Here is a 22263-nt window from a genome sequence, read left to right as displayed (position 1 = left end):
TAAAAGACATTTGGGGAGACAGTGTAACGTTCAGGCCAATACATTCCAGTTCATTATCACATGACCACTCAATTTGTTTACATCGGATATGTTCTTTAATGTAAATCATCAGACCCCCTCCTTTTCCTTCAATCTTGTCTCTCCTGAAAACATTGTAGCCAGGTACAATCAAAGCAGCATATGGAGAGTTTTTATGGAGCAATGTCTCTGAGAGGCAGAGGAAGTCAAGGTTGGAGTCTGTGAGTAGATGTTGAATTTGATCACTTTTTGGAATGACACTACGAATGTTCAAGTGCCCCCCTAGTAGTCCCTTGGGCATAGCTTGTGGGTTCCAGATGACTCGAGAGTGATTGACACATTGAAAAAAGTTAAATTTTCTGTGTTTTCTGACGGCTGGGTTTAAGCCGTTTTGTTTCGTTTTGATTAGGGGCGGCTTGGGTATGTTTGAAGAGTCAAAATCTATCCTGGAGCCGGGTGGGTCGGCTCATAAGACTCAAATGGCTACCCAGACTATTCACATTGCCCCCCCCCCCTTTTTGCACCGCTGCTACTCTCTGTTGTTATCATCTATGCATAGTCACTTTAATAACTCTATATGTACATATTACCTCATTTACCTCGACTAACCAGTGCCCCCGCACATTGACTCTGTACCGGCTCCCTCCTGTGTACAGTCTCACTATTGTTATTTTACTGCTGCTCTTTAACTACTAGTTACTTGTATTTCTTATTGTTATTCATATATATATTTTTAATTGCATTGTTGGTTAGCATTTCACCTGTTGTATTCGGAGCATGTGACTAATAAAATGTGACTTGATTTTAAGGTGCTGGGGGCATAAGGCAAAATCTCTTCAAATGTTGATATTTGGTTGCGTTGACAATCAAACACAATTCAATATCACTAACTATCATTACATGCTAACCACAGCTTGAAACCCTAGGCCTACTGATTTGTCTATTTTTAGTTGAATTCTGGGTTGAATTTAAGCAATAGCTGTCGTGGCAAATGCTATAGGCTTAAATGGCATCATTGATGATGAGTGATAAAATATGGTCACACTTTATTTGGTCTGTTAAACCTTCCCTTTGGAATGACTTCAATAGCAACAGTGAATCTATTTTTTTTAAATCATTCTCAAGAGGGCACATTGGTAATAGTATCACGGAAAATTACAAACTCTGTCATGCATATGCACTGTATAAGCTTTGAACCCGTACATTTCCACTGTCTGTTTGTTTCATGTAAGAAGATGCCAGTGTTTTTCGTCTCTTGTTTTGAGTAACTTAGTCATGCGGCCAAAGACAAAGGGCCATTTGAGCAGTGTTGCCATCTCATTTTCAGGGGAAGTTGCTAGAGGCAGGTCGATTTGTTGCTAACAGTTGCTAAATTACGTTGTGATGTCATTACGTAATAACGTAAAACTGCGTCATTACGTAGAATACACAATAATGTTACTCAATTGACTGGCTATCTTGGCGAAAAAATATGATTTGACGTTTGTTAGTGTAACGATCGTCATGGTGGATGGACCAAGGCGCAGCGGGTTGAGTGCTCATATTCACTTTATTTGAACACTATTGAACAAAACAAGGAAAAACGACCGACAAACAGCCTTGCATGCAACACACAGCTACGCAACAAACAACCTCCGACAAAACCCCATGAAAACAAACTCCTAATTATAGGACCTTCAATCAGAAGCAACGATTACCAGCTGCTTCCAATTGAAGGTCCAACCCCAATAAACTAAACATAGAACTACAATAGACTAGACAGAACATAGAAACATACTAACATAGAACAATTACAAAAAAAAACGGAATACATAAACCAAACACCCCTCTACATACACACACAACCCGAACCATATAAAACAAATACCCCCTGCCACGTCCTGACCAAACTACAATAACAAATAACCCCTATACTGGTCAGGATGGGACAGTTAGTTTATTATCACATATTTTTATTTGTAAAAGTAATATAAACACAACACATTTTATATGATCAGATATTTTATTTTTAAACACAACACATTGAAATATTGAACAATTACACATTACAAACTATTGAACAATTACATTTGATTTATTTTCTTTTTAACTAGTAAACCTACACATTCTGAACAATTATAGTTTTAAGCAGTGTATTGGTAGTTAGTTAATATGCAACCTAACTGATCAACAATTATAGTACAAGCTAATAACAAGGTATATATGCTATCTTTTTGAACAAGCAACTTAACTCAAATAATGATGTGTGCACCATGCATCTCTCTCCAGCTCTCTCCAGGTTGTTGTGCTGCTTGGCTGTCTAGCTGCTCAATGGTTTCCTCCAGATATTGCCACTGTTCTCGCTCACACTGCAGTGCACACTGCCACCATCAGCTGTGTGTCTCCGCCAGTTCCAGATAGTCCACTCCTTGCATACGTACTGTAAATATGATGAATCAAAGATTGGCAAGGAAATCCTCTTCATCTACACTGTCCAACTGCATTGTCATGGAGCTGGAACCAGCAGAAGAGGATGGAGTGGCCTAAAAGCTGTATGTTGCTGTGGTGCCAAACTGCTGCAGAACTTCACTTGGTAGTTTATGCTGGTAACAGGTATCATCAGCCAGCTTCAGTCCATACCGCACCAGGATTATGGAGTTGAGAGTGTGCAGTGACATTCTATTTCTTAACTTTGACTTAACCACACTGATTTGGCTGAACAGCCGTTCAACCTCCGCATTTGAGTGTGGCAAGGAGAGGGCACGGAGTGCAGCTTTGCACAGTTCTTCAAATGGATTTGTCCCGGAAGAGTCCGTTTAGTTATTCACTTCACTCCAAAACTCGACTGTATTTTCAGTTGAGTCCCACCTAAACAGATGGATGTTTCTACATTTGGAAACAATTTTAGCAATTGTTTTGGACTAGTACTCCAGTAGCTCAGCTACTTTAATAATTTCAGTGGTGCCTTTATTGTACTTTAGCTTTTCCTCGTCAGTGAAGAGCACTTTTTGCCAGTCCTGTCTGCTCCAGCAACGGTGGGTTTGAGTTGACTTTGAGTTGACCAAGGCCAGTGAGCATTGCTACATGGTGGATGTGCTCCACGCCATGTACATGGACAAGACCAACTATATCTACCTGACATTCTTAAAATCAATCCTGTCCAACGTACAAGTTGCAGTGAAGTCAGTCCATAAGATTGCAAGAACAGCTCAAATAAGCAAAGAGAAATGACAGTCCATCATTACTTTAAGACATGAAGGTCAGACAATGCGGAAAATTTCAAGAACTTTGAAAGTACCTTCGAGTGCAGTTGCAAAAAACATCAAGTGCTATGATGAAACTGGCTCTCATGAGGACCGCCACAGGAAAGGAAGACCCAGAGTTACCACTGCTGCAGAGGACAATTTCATTAGAGTTAACTGCACCTCAGATTGCTTCACAATTAACAGACAAATCTCAACATCAACTGCTCAGAGGAGACTGCTTGAATCAGACCTGCATGGTCAAATTGCTGCAAAGAAACCACTACTAAAGGACACCAATAATAATAAGAGAATTGATTGGACCAAGAAACACAAGTAATGGACATTAGACCAGTGGAAATCTGTCCTTTGGTCTGATGAGTCCAAATTTGAGATTTTTGGTTTCCAACCTCTGTGTCTTTGTGAGATGCAGAGTAGGTGAACGGATGATCTCAGCATGTGTTGTTCCCACCGTGAAGCATGGAGGAGGAGGTGTGATGGTGGAGGGGGCTTGGAAAAGTGTTCCTCATGAAGCTGGTTGAGAGAATGCCTAGAGTGTGCAAAGCTGTCATCAAGGCAAAGGGTGGTTACTTTGAAGAATCTAAGATCAAATATATATTTTGATTTGTTTAACAATTTTTGGTTACTACATGATTCCATTTGTGTTATTCCAAACCCTTGAATGAGTAGGTGTGTTCAAACTTTTGAGTGCTACTGTATATGTGAAATTAAATTAAACAGTAATGTATGTTAATGTTAATCCTATGCTAGTGCTAATGATAACAATAGCCTAATATATTCAATATGCTGTGATCTGTAGAGAGAATATATTAGAGGGGATGTGTCAAAAAGTGATTGATGAGCTATTTTAGTGTCATGTGTTTATACCCTTTTATGGTCATCCTGCCCGGATGTTCTCACGCTATCGAGTGAGTGTTTATGTAACATGATAGCGCAGCTGTTCCTTTGAAGTAAAGCAAATGTTTGCAATAAACATGTCCTGGTGATAATGTGTTGTGACCTTGTTAAACTGTTGAATGTGTTTGAACATTTGAAACAGTTGGGAATTTATGTAGTGTGTGGGGGAGGCCTGAGTTTGAAAAGTTTAAACATTTGGGAATTTTTGTAGTGAACTTATGGACTTATGAATAAGTCATTTCCGGAGAAGGTCTGTCTGAGTATAAGTAAGTGTTAGGCTAGTCCTGTGCCATGTCTAACACAGATAAACTATAGAAAACATGTCTCCTAGACCAATTCTAGGTGTATTGTGTGCTTCATGTCTGGGACACAATGACAAAACCATCTTAAGCCATTTTCTCCTGCATTTCGCTTGAGAGAATGACTTAAGATAAGACTGTCAGATCGAACCGGCCCTGGGTGGAACATCCCTGCCTGGCTATGCATTGTGAGAGGACATCTGCGGGCGAGATGATTTGAAAGCCATAAGAATCTCTTCAGTCTCATATAGTCCAGACTCAAAAGTGACCATTTTAGGTTATTCCAAATTCAATAGCTCAAATGCCACCAAATTTGTTCGTTAGTATGTATCTTCAAAAGCATGCACAGAGGTCAACTATTTTGTGCTTGTCTTTAGCTTCAGGTGGGGAGATTATTTTAAAGTGCTTGATATCATGAAACAAGTACAGCAGTTTTTTTTACCATCGTGAACATTTACGAATATGGGCCCTTCTGTCCTCAAGACATAACTTGGGCTGAACGGCAAGAAGGTTGATCTATCATGGTGTAACGATCGTCTGAAAGAGGGGACCAAGATGCAGCGTGGTTCGTGCTCATCATGAAATGTATTTACTGAGAACACTTTAGACAAAATAACAAAACGACCAACAGTTCCGTCAGGTGCAAAACACTAAACAGAAATAACTACCCACAAAACCCCAAAGGAAAACAGGCTGCCTAAGTATGGCTCCCAATCAGCGACAACGATGTACAGCTGTCCCTGATTGAGAGCCATACCAGGCCAAAACAAAGAAATACAAAAACATAGAAAAAAGGACATAGAATGCCCACCCAAATCACACCCTGACCAAACCTAAATAGAGACATAAAAAGGCTCTCTCAGGTCAGGGCGTGACACATGGAAAATAAAATATTCAAAACCTGTAAGGCCCTGGAGATCCAGGGTGGAAGAAACATTGTCTGAGGTGCTCACTGCTTGAATAAGGGGATTTGGAGACTCATGGGGGTGTTGGGTTAGAATTGGCCCTTCCCAAGGGCTTCTTTTTCTCTAAGAAAGGAATTAAAGAATAATTATACATATAAACATGTATTGTGTAGTAAAGTGTATGATATCTATAAAGATTTAGAATAACATGAAGGTTTTTAAAAACCTTACATTCAATGAATGAAATCTCTCCTCTAAGAGATGTGTGTGTGTCTGAGGCCTGGTGTCGGGTTACATGCAGCGAGTGAGAGAGAGAGAGAGAATCCCTGAGCAAACCTTATTTTCATGAACAAAATACATTTTTAGAAATAGTCTTTCCACCAAGTGTATTTATACATATAAACACTTATTGGTGTACTATTGTGAAATAATATGTATGATTTATATACAGGTTTAGTAAAAATAAAAAAACAATAATACAAAAAAGAACATTCTGGCATATTTTGATATTGTATAGTAAACTTTTAATAATTGCAATATGTTTACATTTATGTACTAAAGTTTAGAAAGAAAAATAAAAGGACTTTAAAAAGAAAATTGTATTTACCTTCAATGAATGACAGCTCTTCCTCTGGCCCTATGTCTCTGTGTTCGTGTTAGATTACAAGCAGAGAGAGGTACAAAGAGAGAGATCCCTGAAAAGGATAAAAAACATTTCCTACAAAAAAACACAAAAAATACAAAATAATGATTATACATGTAAACATGTGATGGTATTACAGTTTAATAATAATATGGAGGATGTGTATAGATTTTTAGAAGAAAAAAATAATTTTTATAAGAAAAAAACATTATGGTTATAGTTTCATAGTACACCTTTTAATAATAGTATTATGTTTTAAGGTCTGTACTAAAGATTTTGAATTAAATAAAGGGGTTTAAAATTGTATTTACCTTCATTGAATGAAATCTCTCTGTCAGTCTCCCCGATCTGTTTCTCTCTATCTCTACACAAGAGAATGTGGTTCTTAGGGATGTGTGTGTGTGTGTGTGTGTGTGTGTGTGTGTGTGTGTGTGTGTATGTGTGAGCGTGTGCATGTCTTTGAAAACAACTGTCCGGGGGCCTCCGAGGATGTCCCCCCACCCAAACAGTTGGCACATCAGGGACGTCTGGACCTCTGTCTCTCACCCCGTTGGTGCGAACGTGTAAGTATGTCTATTTGAACCAACGTTTTTTAAAACCTGTCTAACCTTTAACCTTGTAAAAAAGAGTTCTCATCAAATCCATATGTAAATAGTCAACAGGTTGGCCCTTACACATTAGGTTACTATATGTACATAAGGGTCCCCCCAAACAACTGTTGTTTTTTTCCCCGAGGATGTCCGTTGGATATGTCCAAGGATGTCCGGGGTGTCCAAGGATGGAATGTACGTTGTATGTCTCTGTCAATCACACCCACCTCTTTGAAAGGGTTATTGTATTATTTGTTTTAAAGATGGGCCCATTTTAATGATGACCTAAACAGATCCATTTTACCCCCTTAGTAACCTTTTACTGCAGTGGGCTAAATCTGTGGAAAACAGAGAGTTTCTTGGTGGTCTTAAACAAATATGACCCTGATAATCATCTATAGTATGAACATTGGAACATCTTGAATAACAATAAGGGGCACATGTACTCTTAAATGTCCACTCAGCACAGCCCTCGGAGCGTGGTTCCTCTCTAATTTTGTTCCTAGGTTTATGACTTCTAGGGAGTGTTTCCTAGATGCTGTGCTTCAGCATATACATTGATGGGTCTTATATTTTTAGACTGCGTATCTCTAAAACACTTGTGACAACTGCTCATGCAAAAAGGGGTTTTAAGAAGTACATTTGGTTGATTGACAGATTTGTATTATTATAAAAAGTGTCACGCCCTGATCTATTTCACCTGTCCCTGTGATTGTCTCCACCCCCTCCAGGTGTCGCTAATTTTCCCCAGTGCATTTATCCCTGTGTTTCCTGGCTCTTTGCCAGTTCGTCTTGTATGTTTAGTCAAGTCAACCAGCGTGTTTTTCCCCATACTGTCATGTCCTGACCAGTATAAGGGGTTATTTGTTATTGTAGTTTGGTCAGGACGTGGCAGGGGTGTGTTTGTTTAGAGTGTCTCGGGGTTTGTTGGTCTATGTGCTTATGTAAGAGGGGTGTTTGTTTAGAGTGTTCCGGGGTTGTTGGGCTATGTTCTATGTTAGTATATTTCTATGTTAGTTCTAATCTTTCTATTTCTATGTTTAGTTTATGGGGTTGACCTTCAATTGGAAGCAGCTGCTCCTCGTTGCTTCTAATTGAAGGTGTTATTTAAGAGGGGTGTTTTTTCGATTGGGATTTGTGGGAAGTTGTCTCCTGTTTTGTGTCTGTGCACCTGACAGGACTGTTTAGTGTCGTTTATTGTTTTGTATACGTGATTTGTTTGTTTTCCTTCTTCAAAATTAAAAAGAAGATGAGTATACACGTTCCCGCTGCGTTTTGGTCTGATCGTTACGACACCCGTTACAGAACTACCCACCAACAACGGACCAAGCAGTGGAGGAAGGAGCAGCAGGTGGACTAAAAGGAGTCGTGGACATGGAAGGAAATTCTGGATGGGGCTGGACCATGGCACCAGGCTGGTGAAAACCGTCGCCCACCGGAGGAGATAGAGGCAGCCAAGGCGGAGCGGCGCCGTCATGAGGCTTTATACGCGCCGATTGGGAAGCACGAGAGGCACCCCCAATAAAAAAAAATTGTTGCAATTGCAACAAATAATCTGCTCAGACCCCAACCAAGGAGCATTAAAAGTCGTGCTATAAATTCTCAGACAACCCAAAGATTCCTTGATGCCCTTCCAGACTGCCTCTGCCTACCCAAGGACGTCAGAGGACAAAAATCAGTTAACCACCTAACCGAGGAACTCAATTTAACCTTGCGCAATACCCTAGATGCAGTTGCACCCCTAAAAACTAAAAACATCTGTCATAAGAAACTAGCTCCCTGGTATACAGAAAATACACGAGCTCTGAAGCAAGCTTCCAGAAAATTGGAACGGAAATGGCGCCACACCAAACTGGAAGTCTTCCGACTAGCTTGGAAAGACAGTACCGTGCAGTATCGAAGAGCCCTTACTGCTGCTCGATCATCCTATTTTTCCAACTTAATTGAGGAAAATAAGAACAATCCGAAATTTCTTTTTGATACTGTCGCAAAGCTAACTAAAAAGCAGCCTTCGCAAATGGAGGATGGCTTTCACTTCAGCAGTAATAAATTTATGAACTTCTTTGAGGAAAAGATCATGATCATTAGAAAGCAAATTACAGACTCCTCTTTAAATCTGGGTATTCCTCCAAAGCTCCATTGTCCTGAGTCTGCACAACTCTGCCAGGACCTAGGATCAAGGGAGATACTAAAGTGTTTTAGTACTATATCTCTTGACGCAATGATGAAAATAATCATGGCCTCCAAACCCTCAAGCTGCATACTGGACCCTATTCCAACTAAACTACTGAAAGAGCTGCTTCCTGTGCTTGGCCCTCCTATGTTGAACATAATAAACGGCTCTCTATCCACCGGATGTGTACCAAGCTCACTAAAAGTGGCAGTAATAAAGCCTCTCTTGAAAAAGCCGAATCTTGATCCAGAAATTATAAAAAACTATCGGCCTATATCGAATCTTCCATTCCTCTCCAAAATTTTAGAAAAAGCTGTTGCACAGCAACTGACTGCCTTCCTGAAGACAAACAATGTATACGAAACGCTTCAGTCTGGTTTTAGACCCCATCATAGCACTGAGACTGCACTTGTGAAGGTGGTAAATGACCTTTTAATGACGTCAGACCGAGGCTCTGCATCTGTCCTCGTGCTCCTAGATCTTAGTGCCGCTTTTGATACCATCGATCACCACATTCTTTTGGAGAGATTGGAAACCCAAATTGGTCTACATGGACAAGTTCTGGCCTGGTTTAGATCTTATCTGTCGGAAAGATATCAGTTTGTCTCTGTGAATGGTTTGTCCTCTGACAAATCAATTGTAAATTTCGGTGTTCCTCAAGGTTCCGTTTTAGGACCACTATTGTTTTCACTATATATTTTACCTCTTGGGGATGTCATTCGAAAACATAATGTTAAATTTCACTGCTATGCAGACGACACACAGCTGTACATTTCAATGAAACATGGTGAAGCCCCAAAATTGCCCTCGCTAGAAGCCTGTGTTTCAGACATAAAGAAGTGGATGGCTGCAAACTTTCTACTTTTAAACTCGGACAAAACAGAGATGCTTGTTCTAGGTCCCAAGAAACAAAGAGATCTTCTGTTGAATCTGACAATTAATCTGGATGGTTGTACAGTCGTCTCAAATAAAACTGTGAAGGACCTCGGCGTTACTCTGGACCCTGATCTCTCTTTTGAAGAACATATCAAGACTGTTTCAAGGACAGCTTTTTTCCATCTACGTAACATTGCAAAAATCAGAAATTTTCTGTCCAAAAATGACGCAGAAAAATTTATCCATGCTTTTGTTACTTCTAGGCTGGACTACTGCAATGCTCTACTTTCCGGCTACCCGGATAAAGCACTAAATAAACTTCAGTTAGTGCTAAATACGGCTGCTAGAATCCTGACTAGAACCAAAAAATTTGATCATATTACTCCAGTGTTAGCCTCCCTACACTGGCTTCCTGTTAAGGCAAGGGCTGATTTCAAGGTTTTACTGCTAACCTACAAAGCATTACATGGGCTTGCTCCTACCTATCTTTCCGATTTGGTCCTGCCGTACATACCTACACGTACGCTACGGTCACAAGACGCAGGCCTCCTAATTGTCCCTAGAATTTCTAAGCAAACGGCTGGAGGTAGGGCTTTCTCCTATAGAGCTCCATTTTTATGGAATGGTCTGCCTACCAATGTGAGAGACGCAGACTCAGTCTCAACCTTTAAGTCTTTACTGAAGACTTATCTCTTCAGTAGGTCCTATGATTAAGTATAGTCTGGCCCAGGAGTGTGAAGGTGAACGGAAAGGCTGGAGCAACGAACCGCCCTTGCTGTCTCTGCCTTGCCGGTTCCCCTCTTTCCACTGGGATTCTCTGCCTCTAACCCTTTTACAGAGGCTGAGTCACTGGCCTACTGGTGTTCTTCCATGCCGTCCATGGGAGGGGTGCGTCACTTGAGTGGGTTGAGTCACTGACGTGGTCTTCCTGTCTGGGTTGGCCCCCCCCCCCTTGGGTTGTGCCATGGCGGAGATCGTTGTGGGCTATACTCGGCCTTGTCTTAGGACGGTAAGTTGGTGGTTGGAGACATCCCTCTAGTGGTGTGGGGGCTGTGCTTTGGCAAAGTGGGTGGGGTTATATCCTGCCTGTTTGGCCCTGTCCGGGGTATCATCGGATGGGGCCACAGTGTCTTCTGATCCCTCCTGTCTCAGCCTCCAGTATTTATGCTGCAGTAGTTTATGTGTCGGGGGCTAGGGTCAGTCTGTTACATCTGGAGTATTTCTCTTGTCCTATCCGGTGTCCTGTGTGTATTTAAATATGCTCTCTCTAATTCTCTCTTTCTCTCTTTCTGTCTTTCTCTCGGAGGACCTGAGCCCTAGGACCATGCCTCAGGACTACCTGGTATGATGACTCCTTGCTGTCCCCAGTCCACCTGGCCGTGCTGCTGCTCCAGTTTCAACTGTTCTGCCTGCGGCTATGGAACCCTGACCTGTTCACCGGACGTGCTTGTTGCACCCTCGACAACTACTATGATTATTATTATTTGACCATGCTGGTCATTTATGAACATTTTAACATTTTAACATTTTGACCATGTTCTGTTATAATATCCACCCTGCACAGCCAGAAGAGGACTGGCCACCCCTCATAGCCTGGTTCCTCTCTAGGTTTCTTCCTAGGTTTTTGGCCTTTCTAGGGAGTTTTTCCTAGGGAGTTTTTCCTAGCCACCGTGCTTCTTTCACATGCTTTGCTTGCTGTTTGGGGTTTTAGGCTGGGTTTCTGTACAGCACTTTGAGAATATCAGCTGATGTACGAAGGGCTATATAAAAATAAATTTGATTTGATTTGATTTGATTTGGGGGCACACGGGTAGTTTGGCTGGGCCAAGGGTGAGCCCTAAGCCAACTCCCCATGCTTATTATGGGGAGCGTATGGAGTGGAGAGCGCCGGAGTATGCGGAAGTGCGCACGATCTCGCCCATGCGCACGCATAGTCCGTTGCGAGCGATCCCAGCCCCTCGCAAGTGCCGTGCTAGAGTGGGCATCCAGCCTGGAAGGAGGATGCCTGCGCAGCACATCTTGCCACCAGTGCGCCTCCTCGGCCCAGGCTACCCTATGCCTGCTCTACGCACGGCAACCATCAGGCCTCTGCACAGCCCAGTTCGCACTGTGCCAGCACTCCGTTCGTACAGGGCTACTATTACCATCCAGCCAGGACGAGTTGTGCAGGAGGTATGCTCCAGACCTCCAGTGCCTACTCATGGCCCGGTGTATCCTGTTCCCACTCCTCGCACTAGCCTTGGGGTGCATGTCTCCAGTCTGGTACCTCCACTACCAGCCCCATGCACCAGGCCTCCAGTGCGTCAGCCCAGTCCAGCTCGTCCTGCTCCTCGCACTAGCCATGTGGTGCGTGTCCCTAGTCTGGCGTGTCCTAAGCCAGCCCCACGCATCAGGCCTTCAGTGTGCAGTCCCCGTCCAGAGCTTCCGACGACAGTGCCTCGTCCAGAGCTTCCTGCAACAGTGCCTCGTCCAGAGCTTCCGGCAACAGTGCCTCGTCCAGAGTGTCCGGCGACAGTGCCCCGTCCAGAGTGTCCGGCGACAGTGCCCCGTCCAGAGTGTCCGGCGACAGTGCCCCGTCCAGAGTGTCCGGCGACAGTGCCCCGTCCAGAGTGTCCGGCGACAGTGCCCCGTAGAGAGACGGCCCACAGTCCGGAGCCAGCAGAAACGGCCCACAGTCCGGAGCCGAGAGAGACGGCCCACAGTCCGGAGCCGAGAGAGACGGCCCACAGTCCGGAGCCGAGAGAGACGGCCCACAGTCCGGAGCTGAGAGAGACGGCCCACAGTCCGGAGCCGAGAGAGACGGCCTACAGTCCGGAACCGGCGCAGCGAGAGTCGCCCTACAGTCCGGAATTAGCGCAGCCAGAGTCGCCCTACAGTCCGGAATCGGCGCAGCCAGAGTCACCCTTCAGCCCGAGGTCTCCAGCAACGCACATCAGCCTGAGGTCTTCAGCGATACGCCATAGCCCAGAGACTTTGGGAGGGGTAAAGTTTAATGAGTATTTAGCGGGGGTGGACAGGTTAGGTTGGAGAGTAAGGCCGGAGCCTGATCCACCTCCATAGTAGGTGGGTTGGGGAGGGGGGGTGTAGCACAAGAACCGTCGGTGACGGTGGCCACCCTCCCTTCCCTCCCATTAGTTTGGGATTATTTTTGTTTTGGGGTTATTTTTTTTGTTTAAGGTGCATCCGGGGTCTGCACCTTTGGGAGGGGTACTGTCACGTCCTGACCAGTATAAGGGGTTATTTGTTATTGTACTTTGGTCAGGACGTGGCAGGGGTGTGTTTGTTTAGAGTGTCTCGGGGTTTGTTGGTCTATGTGCTTATGTAAGAGGGGTGTTTGTTTAGAGTGTTCCGGGGTTGTTGGGCTATGTTCTATGTTAGTTCTAATCTTTCTATGTCTATGTTTAGTTTATGGGGTTGACCTTCAATTGGAAGCAGCTGCTCCTCGTTGCTTCTAATTGAAGATCTTATTTAAGAGGGGTGTTTTTTCTATGGGATTTGTGGGTAGTTGTCTCCTGTTTTGTGTCTGTGCACCTGACAGGACTGTTTAGTGTCGTTTATTGTTTTGTATACGTGATTTGTTTGTTTTCCTTCTTCAAAATTAAAAGAAGATGAGTATACACGTTCCCGCTGCGTTTTGGTCTGATCCTTACGACACCCGTTACACATACTCCTTTTCTATTCTCTTTTGCTAGTCTTCCCGGTTTTGACCACTGCCTGACTCGACTTCTTTCCGCCTTCCTGATCATCCTGCCTGCCCTGACCTTGAATCTGCCTGCCCTTCAGTACCTATTGGACTCTGAACTGGTTTTGACCTTTTGCCTGTACACAATCATTCTCTTGCCTACCACTTTTTGGATTAATAAACATTGTAAAACTCCAACCATCTGCCTCATGTGTCTGTATCTGGGTCTCGACCTTGTGCCTTGATAAAAAGAATAACAATATTATTATAATCATTATTATGTTACAGGTGAGACCTACCCAAATGTTTAAACTTTTCAAACTCAGGCCTCCCCACACACTACATAAGTTCCCAACTGTTTCAAATGTTCAAACACATTCAACATTTCAACAAGGTTACAACACATCAATCACCAGGACATTTTATTGCAAACACTTGCTTTACTTCAAAGGAACAGCTGCAATATCATGTTATATAAGCAATCACTCGATAGCGTGAGAACATCCGGACAGAATGACCACAAGAAGACATAAACACGACACTAAAAATAGCTCATCACTCACTTTGACACATTCAAACTTTTCAACCGCAGGTCACCCACATTCACCACATAAATTCCCAACTGTTTCAAATGTTCTAACAGATTCAACAGTTCCACATCAATCACATCACATCAATCACCAGGAAATTTTTATTGCAAACATTTGCTTTCCTATAAAGGAACAGCTGCACTATGATGTTACATAAACAATCACTCGATGACATCTACAATATTCTCTCATTGTCTAACAGTTTCACTCAATTCATTTTAATTAAAAATAATAACTATGACTCACCCCCTCTAGTCATTAGTTTGCACTAATTGCACTGTTTTGTCTACATAACCTGGCTCAAGCATTCATGACATCACCCTGAAGAAGGCACAGTGATGCCGAAACATTGGTGGTTTACCCAATAAATTACGGTGAGTTTATACATAGAGTGTGCGACTCTCTTTGTTTTTATAGAAGCATTTATAGTGAACATAAAGTTAGGATTATTTACTTTACATAGGTTACACATAGACTTCAATTTGATTTGTATTTCTCTGTATTGCCAACTTAACTTTTGGTTTTCTGTCAATCACTTGTATTACTGTGACATCAACGTCATGTTTACTATAACTGGAAAAATAACAAATTAATTTGCTGTTGAGAGTGGGGTGTAAATAAATAAAACGTACAGTGCAGATGACTGGAGTGACATACTTCAAACAGTACTTAATGATGGGTTATGGTCATTAAGTACATGTCCTCTATATTATCGTACAGACGGTCTGCACCTGTGGAGTAAACATATCAACAGAGTCTCAAAATCACAGCAGTCAATAAAAGGGTCTGGTCAGTTGGTCTGTCAAATACCCAGGTAAACATTCTCAAACCACCAAGTGACAGACTGGTTTAAACAATTGCAGATCAGGAAACCTGGACAACAGCTCTAACCAGGGTTTCCCAAACTCGGTCCTGGGCCCCCTATAGCTGATTCAAATAACCAACTCATCATCAAGCTTTTATTATTTGATTCAGTTGTGTAGTGTTATGGCAAAAAACAAAACATGCACCCAGGGGTGGGCCCCAGGACCGAGTTTAGGAAACACTGGTTCAAGGTGCCTGTATTTATTTGTTTAGAAAACAAGAGCTCACGTTATGGCCAATCTTCTGAAAAAGTGGTGAAAAAAAATCTAAGTAATGTAAAAAGAGGACCAGTGTCACGAATACTCTCTCTCCGGCTCTCTAGGTCACCAAGCTGCTCATTATTACACTCACCCATCACCATCGTTACACGCACCAGTGCTCCATCAGACTCACCTGGACTTCATCACCTTCCTAACTACCTTCCCTATATCTGACACTTCTTTTGGTTTCTTCCCCAGGCATTATTGTTTCTGTTCCAGTGTTCATGTCTGTACTCTACCTGTGTTTCTTATTATGCTAATTTTTTGCTTCCCCAGTCCCAGCGTACACGCTACAGAATAACGCCTCACCAAAGGGGAGCATCAATGTCTTTAGTTTTTTTGTGTTGGCAGGTGATGTCGGGTCCGGGTCCTCGGCCGGCTTGTTAGGCTTCGCTCCTGGTCCCCGGGATCGTTCCTCTGGTTGGCGTCCTGCGGCTAAAGACGTGCGTCAGGGAGGGGGTACTGTCACATATACTCCCTGTCCGGCGCTCTAGGTCATCAGGCTGCTCATTATTACACACACCTGTCACCTGGAATTCATCACCTTCATGACTCCTAAACAGCTAATCAAAGGGCTACCCAGACCCCTCTTTTACGCTGCTGTTGCTCTGTTTAAAATGTATGCATAGTCACTTTAACTCTGCCTACATGTACATATTACCTCAATTACCTCGACTAAACTATGTCCCCGCACATTGACTCTTTACCGGTACCCACTGTATATAGCCTCGCTTGATCTTTAGCTGCTGCTGTTAAATTAGTTGTTACTTTTATTTTCTATTTTTTACTTGACACTTATTTGTTTTCTTAAATTCTTAAAGCATTGTTGGTTAAGGGCTTGTAAGTAAGCATTTCACTGTAAGGTCTACACCTGTTGGATTCAGCGCATGTAACAAATAACGTGTGATTTGATTACCTTCCCTACATCTGCTACCCCTTTATTTCCTTCCCAAGGCGTTATTGTTTCTGTTCCAGTGTTCATGTCTAAACGCTACCCATCTTTCTTGTTTTGTTCGAATGTATGTTCACTTAGTTATTAAATACACTCCCTGAACTTGCTTCCCGACTCCCAGCGTACATGTTACAACCACAACCTGCGATGTGAATAATCAAGGACTCAGGACTATAAAGTTATATCTGCAAAATGTATAGTTTTGAGATAATGAGTATTTTTAAGTCCCAAATCTCAGAACTGTTTTGTGATGTCCTCCTGTTTTCAAGTATATCACCTTACTTATGTACAATTATTTGTTATTGACAACACAGCATTGTGTGATTGGATTGCATATAGAACCTTAAAGCACCAAGTTAAAAGGTGTTTGCGTAAATAGAACTTCCGATTTTTTAATTTTTTTTCATTGTAAATGGACTTAAAAAAAATCTGACATATCTCACATGTAAAGGACCACCTGAAGAGCAACTCTATGTGAATAATTCATTTTTGACCAACATGTCAGAACTTTAAAATCCCCAAATAACGAGGTGTCGTTTCACATCAATGTCCAAAGTGGCAATGTGTGCCAGAGGAACAACTTGGATAATGCCATAAACACCTTGAACAGAAACATCCTGAGGGAAGCTGACCTGCAATTAGGGTTTCTGTGATTGATTATCTGTGATTGAAGGAATGGGGCCATGCAGGGTATTTTACCACTCCTTGCTATCAGGGATCCTTGGGACGTTCCTACTCCATTGAAGTGGACAATTAAAATAGTTAGGGTGAGGGTAGGGGTTAAGGTTAAGGTTAAGGTTCAAGGTAGGGACATCCCAAGGATTTCTGATAGCACTGATTTTACTATTATGTTTTCATAAGACCTACAATGATAGTGGTAAAACGTAATAATAACTTACATGAAAATACCTTCATAAATGTTTGTAATATAATACAAGGTTTAGATAGCTGGCTAGACTAACTTACCTAGTAAACAATAACATGTTAGCTGACATGGGTTAATTGGGTGAATGTCGGTGACTGACATAACAAGAGGAAAACTGCGGCTGCACTACCACATTTCAAAATGTCACATTGTGTATTCTACTATCTTAACTAACAGTAGGTTGAGAACCTGACTGACATTGAACAAAAGTGATTGCGGGCCCTAAGTGGCCGCTTATACCTAGAAACGGCACTGGGAGTAGGCCGGGCTAACTCACCATAAACCCAGCTGATACACACTGACTGTAGTATAGAGAAGAGAAGCAGAGTCATCCCACTGCAGGCATAGTAATCAAACAGCTGGAAGATATACAGGCCTCCCTGCAAATAGAGGAGGGGTAGAAAGAGAAAGAAAGTATAAGGTACAGTCTTACTGAGCACAACAATATGACTATAATCTACCTCCAGGGTGTACAAAACACTCAGACAATGATCGTAGGTGTGTCCAGCAGCCCAATCGCTTACAGAATAAGTGGAATCTACCAACAGTTTTGCGGAAGAGGAGGTATGTTGAAACACAGGGATATGTTGAAACAGATCACTTAGGAGGAAGGCTATCTATCGATCATATATCTGGTTAATGTCATGATAGATCTAATAACGATGGCCTTGAAATTCCATATTTTAAATCCTATGTCCTTATAGAATGATGACTTCAAATGACCTCTCACCTCTGTGACCATGACCAGGCCGATGAAGAAGCCACCCACACTGATGATGATGAGCAGGATTTTACGCCGATGGCCAACCAGGAAGAAGGAGGGATTCATGTCTAAGATAGCTGTCACCAAAGCCTCCACACCTACAAACTGAAAGAGAGAGAATAGGGAAGTTCAGTGGAAACTCTCTTCTTTGAAATACTAGCTACTCCTTCACAGTTTCACATCCATTGAGTTTAGTGATGATTGTAGCATCTATTGTAGGTTATGTAATTATCCTTCACTAAGAAAATATTCCGTAGGCCTTCAGGGACACTCTAACACACCTCACTGTCTAACACCGGTAGGATTATCATGATGAAGAAGAAGATGGCCCAAAGCTGGGGTAATGGCATCATGGCCACGGGACGAGTGTAGGCGATGAATGCTAGGCCTGGACCTGTATGCTGCAACAAAGGTAAATAGTTAGATCCCTCAAATGCTAAGACATCTGTCTTGCAACAAAGCAGAACTTAAAAGGGTTTGTTATTTTGTTTGTTTGTGCATTTGTTAATTTCATATCTCACTGCTGCAACACTTACCAGATTCGACCACGGTTGAGATGTCTGTCCCTTATTCATAAGCCATGAAGCCCAGTACAGAGAAGATAGCAAAACCGGCCACAAAGCTGGTTCCACTGTTCAAAAGGCACAGGTACACACAGTCCCTAAAAAGTGATTCATTTCCCTGTTAGTCACAACACGAAGGCATCCAATTGACCTACAACATGGAGATCAAACTTTCCAGATACCCTACCATTAATGCAACCCAACCTCCAAAGAATTATAGGCACAGGGGAGATTTTTGCAGGCACGTTTACTGTTTGTGTACTTAATTCTTCCACTCACTTGTAACAGTTGTTGTCATGTTTGTTGTAGCTGCCAAGCAGTCAGGCAGCCGAGGCAGATAGCATAGGAAAATAAGATTTATGTTCCAGCATCCATCCACACCAGCATCCATGACTGCTCATGTAAATGAGATATTTATGTATTTCATTTTCAATATATTTTCAAACATTTCCCAAAACATTTTTTCATCACATTCTCATTATGTGGTATTGTGTGTAGTTGGGTGAGATTATATATTTTTTTACTCCACCTTGAATTCAGGCTGTAACACAATAAAATGTGGAATAAGTCAAGGGGTATGAATACTTTCCGAAGGCACTGTATTTGGCCTTGCATTTTAGGTTATTGTCCTGCTGAAAGGTGGATTTGTCTCCCAGTGTCTGATGGAAAGCAGACTGAACCAGGTATTCCTCTAGGACTTTGTCTGTGCTTAGCTCTTTTCCATTCATTTTTATCCTAAAAAAAACTTCTTAATCCTTGTTAATGACAAGCATACACATAACATCAACCAGCCACCACCAAGCTTGAAAATATGAAGAGTGGTACTCAGTGATGTGTTGCATTGGATTTGCCCCAAACATATCACTTTGTATTCATGACATAGAGTTAATTTCTTTGCCACATTTTTGCAGTTTTAGTTTAGTGCCTTACTGTTTTGGAATATTTTTATTCAGTACAGACTGCGTTATTTTCACTCTGTAATTTAGTTAGGATTGTGGAGTAACTAGGCAATGTTGTTGATTTTATTTTATTTAACCTTTATTTAACCAGGTAGGCCTGTTGAGAACAAGTTCTCATTTACATCTGCGACCCGGCCAAGATAAAGCAAAGCAGTGCGAGTTACACATAAACAAACGTACAGTCAGTAACACAATAGAAAAATCTATGTACCGTGTTTGTAAATGTAGAAGAGTAGGGAGGTAGGCAATAAATAGGCCATAGAGGCGAAAATAATTACAATTTAGCATTAATAGTGGAGTAATAGATGTGCAGATGATAATGTGCAAGTAGAGATACTGGGGTGCAAAAGAGCAAGAGGGTAAGTAATAATATGAGGATGAGGTAGTCAGGTGTGCTATTTACAGATTGGCTGTGTACAGGTACAGTGATCGGTAAGCTGCTCTGACAGCTGATGCTTAAAGTTAGAGAGGGAGATATAAGACTCTAGCTTCAGAGATTTTTGCATTTTGATCCAGTCATTGGCAGCAGAGAACTGGAAGGAAAGACGGCCAAAGAAAGTGTTGGCTTTAGGGATGACCAATTGCAATATACCTGCTGGAGCGCGTGCTATGGGTGTGTATTGCTATGGTGACCAGTGAGCTGAGATAAGGCGGGGCTTTACCTAGCAAAGACTTATAGATGACCTGGAGCCAGTGGGTTTGGCAACGGATATCTAGTGAGGGACAGCCAACGAGAGCATACTGATCGCAATGGTGGGTAGTACTGTCTATGGGTCTTTGGTGATAAAACGGATGGCACTGTGATAGACTACATCCAGTTTGCTGAGTAGAGTGTTGGAGGCTATTTTGTAAATGACATTGCCGAAGTCAAGGATCGGTAGGATAGTCAGTTTTACGAGGGTATGTTTGGCGGCATGAGTGAAGGAGGCTTTGTTGTAAAATAGGAAGCCGATTCTAGATTTAACTTTGGATTGGAGATGCTTAATGTGAGTCTGAAAGGAGAGTTGACAGTCTAACCAGGCACCTAAGTATTTGTAGTTGTCCACATATTCTAAGTCAGAACCGTCCAGAGAAGTGATGCTAGTCGGGCAGGAGGGTGCGGGCAGTAATCGGTTGAAGAGCATGCACTTAGTTTTACTAGCATTTAAAAGTGTTTGGAGGCCACGGAAAGACTGTTGTATGGCGTTGAAGCTCATTTGGAGGTTTGTTAGCACAGTGTCCAAAGAAGGGACAGATGTATACAGAATGGTGTCGTCTGTGTAGAGGTGGATCAAATAATCACCAGCAGCAAGAGCGACATCATTGATATTTACAGAGTAAAGAGTCGGCCCGAGAATTGAACCCTGTGGCACCCCAATAGAGACTACCAGAGTACTGTTTTTATCGATGGCGGTTATGATATCGTTTAGGACCTTGAGCATGGCTTAGGTGCACCCATGACCAGCTCGGAAACAAGATTGCATAGTGGAGAAGGTACGGTGAGATTCGAAATGGTCGTTGATCTGTTTATTAACTTGGCTTTCAAATATTTTAGAAAGGCAGGGCAGGATGGATATAGGTCTATAACAGTTTGGGTCTAGAGTGTCTCCCCCTTTGAAGAGGGGGATGACCGAGGCAGCTTTCCGATCTTTGGGGATCTCAGACGATACGAAAGAGAGGTTGAATAGACTAGTAATAGGGGTTGCAACAATTTCGGCAGATAATTTTAGAGAGGGTCCAGATTGTGTAGCCCAGCTGATTTGTAGGGATCCAGATTTTGCAGTTCTTTCAGAACATCAGCTGTCTGGATTTGGGTGAAGGAGAAGTGGGGGGGGGTGTTGCTGCAGGGGGTGCTGAGATGTTGGCCGAGGTAGGGTTAGCCAGGTGGAAAGCATGCCCAGCCGTGGAAAAATGCTTATTGAAATGATCGATTATCGTAGATTTATCGGTGGTGACAGTCTTTCCTATCCTCAGTGCAGTGGGCAGCTGGCAGGAGGTGCTCTTATTCTCCATGGACTTTACAGTGTCCCAAAACTTTTTGGAATTAGTGCTACAGGATGCAAATCTCTGTTTGAAAAAGCTACCCTTAGCTTTCCTAACTGACTGAGTATATTGGTTCCTGACTTCCCTGAAAAGTTGCATATCACAGGGGCTTTTCGATGCTAATGCAGAATGCCACAGGATGTTTTTGTGCTGGTCAAGGGCAGTCAAGTCGGGGGTGAACCAAGGGCTATATCTGTTCTTAGTTCTACATTTTTTGAATGGGGTGTGCTTTTATAAGATGGAGAGGAAAGCACTTTTGAAGAACAACAAGGCATCCTCTACTGACGGGATGAGGTTAATATCCTTCCAGGATACACGGGCCAGGTTGATTAGAAAGGCCTGCTCACTGAAGTTTTAGGGAGCGTTTGACAGTGATGAGGGGTGGTCGTTTGAATGTGGACCCATTACGCACGCAGGCATTGAGGCAGTGATCGCTTAAATCCTGGTTAAAGACAGCAGAGGTTTATTAACCCCTGTGCAGCCTCCAGCGAAAAATCCTATCGCCATTAGCATAACAAAATGTAATCATTTTTTCCCCCAATTTTTTTTCAAAATTATATCGTTTTATAGATACACCTCTCCTGAATCGAACCACGTTGTCCGATTTCAAAAAGGCTTTACAGCAAAAGCAAAACATTAGATTACGTTAGAGGAGTATATCGTAAAAGTAGCCACATAGCCATTTTCCGACCAACCACATGCATCACAAATAACCAAAAAACAGCTAAATGCAGCACTAACCTTTGACAATCTTCATCAGATGATATACCTAGGACATCATGTTACACAATACATGCATTCTTTTGTTCGATAAAGTTCATATTTATATATAAAAACAGCATTTTACATCGGTGCGTAACATTGACTAACTATTTTCCCTCAAATGTATCCGATGAAACAGCGCTACAATTTACTAAATTACTATTCGAAAACATTTTTAAAATGTAATATTGTCATTCTAAGATTTATAGATGAATATCTCTTGAAAGCACCTGTAATGCCAGATTTAAAAATAACTTTACTGGGTAATCACACTTTGC

At 42.3% G+C, this 22263-nt stretch overlaps 1 pseudogene; it reads right to left on the bottom strand.

Moving 5' to 3' along the window:
- Nucleotides 1-14584: 14584 nt before the first annotated feature.
- On the bottom strand, nucleotides 14585-18617 carry LOC106565484 (sodium- and chloride-dependent GABA transporter 2-like; annotated as a pseudogene).
- Nucleotides 18618-22263: the final 3646 nt, after the last annotated feature.

The sequence above is a fragment of the Salmo salar genome, chromosome ssa12 (assembly GCF_905237065.1).
Source record: "Salmo salar chromosome ssa12, Ssal_v3.1, whole genome shotgun sequence".
Taxonomy (NCBI): Eukaryota; Metazoa; Chordata; class Actinopteri; order Salmoniformes; family Salmonidae; genus Salmo; species Salmo salar.
This window is presented reverse-complemented; position numbering and strand designations above follow the sequence as displayed.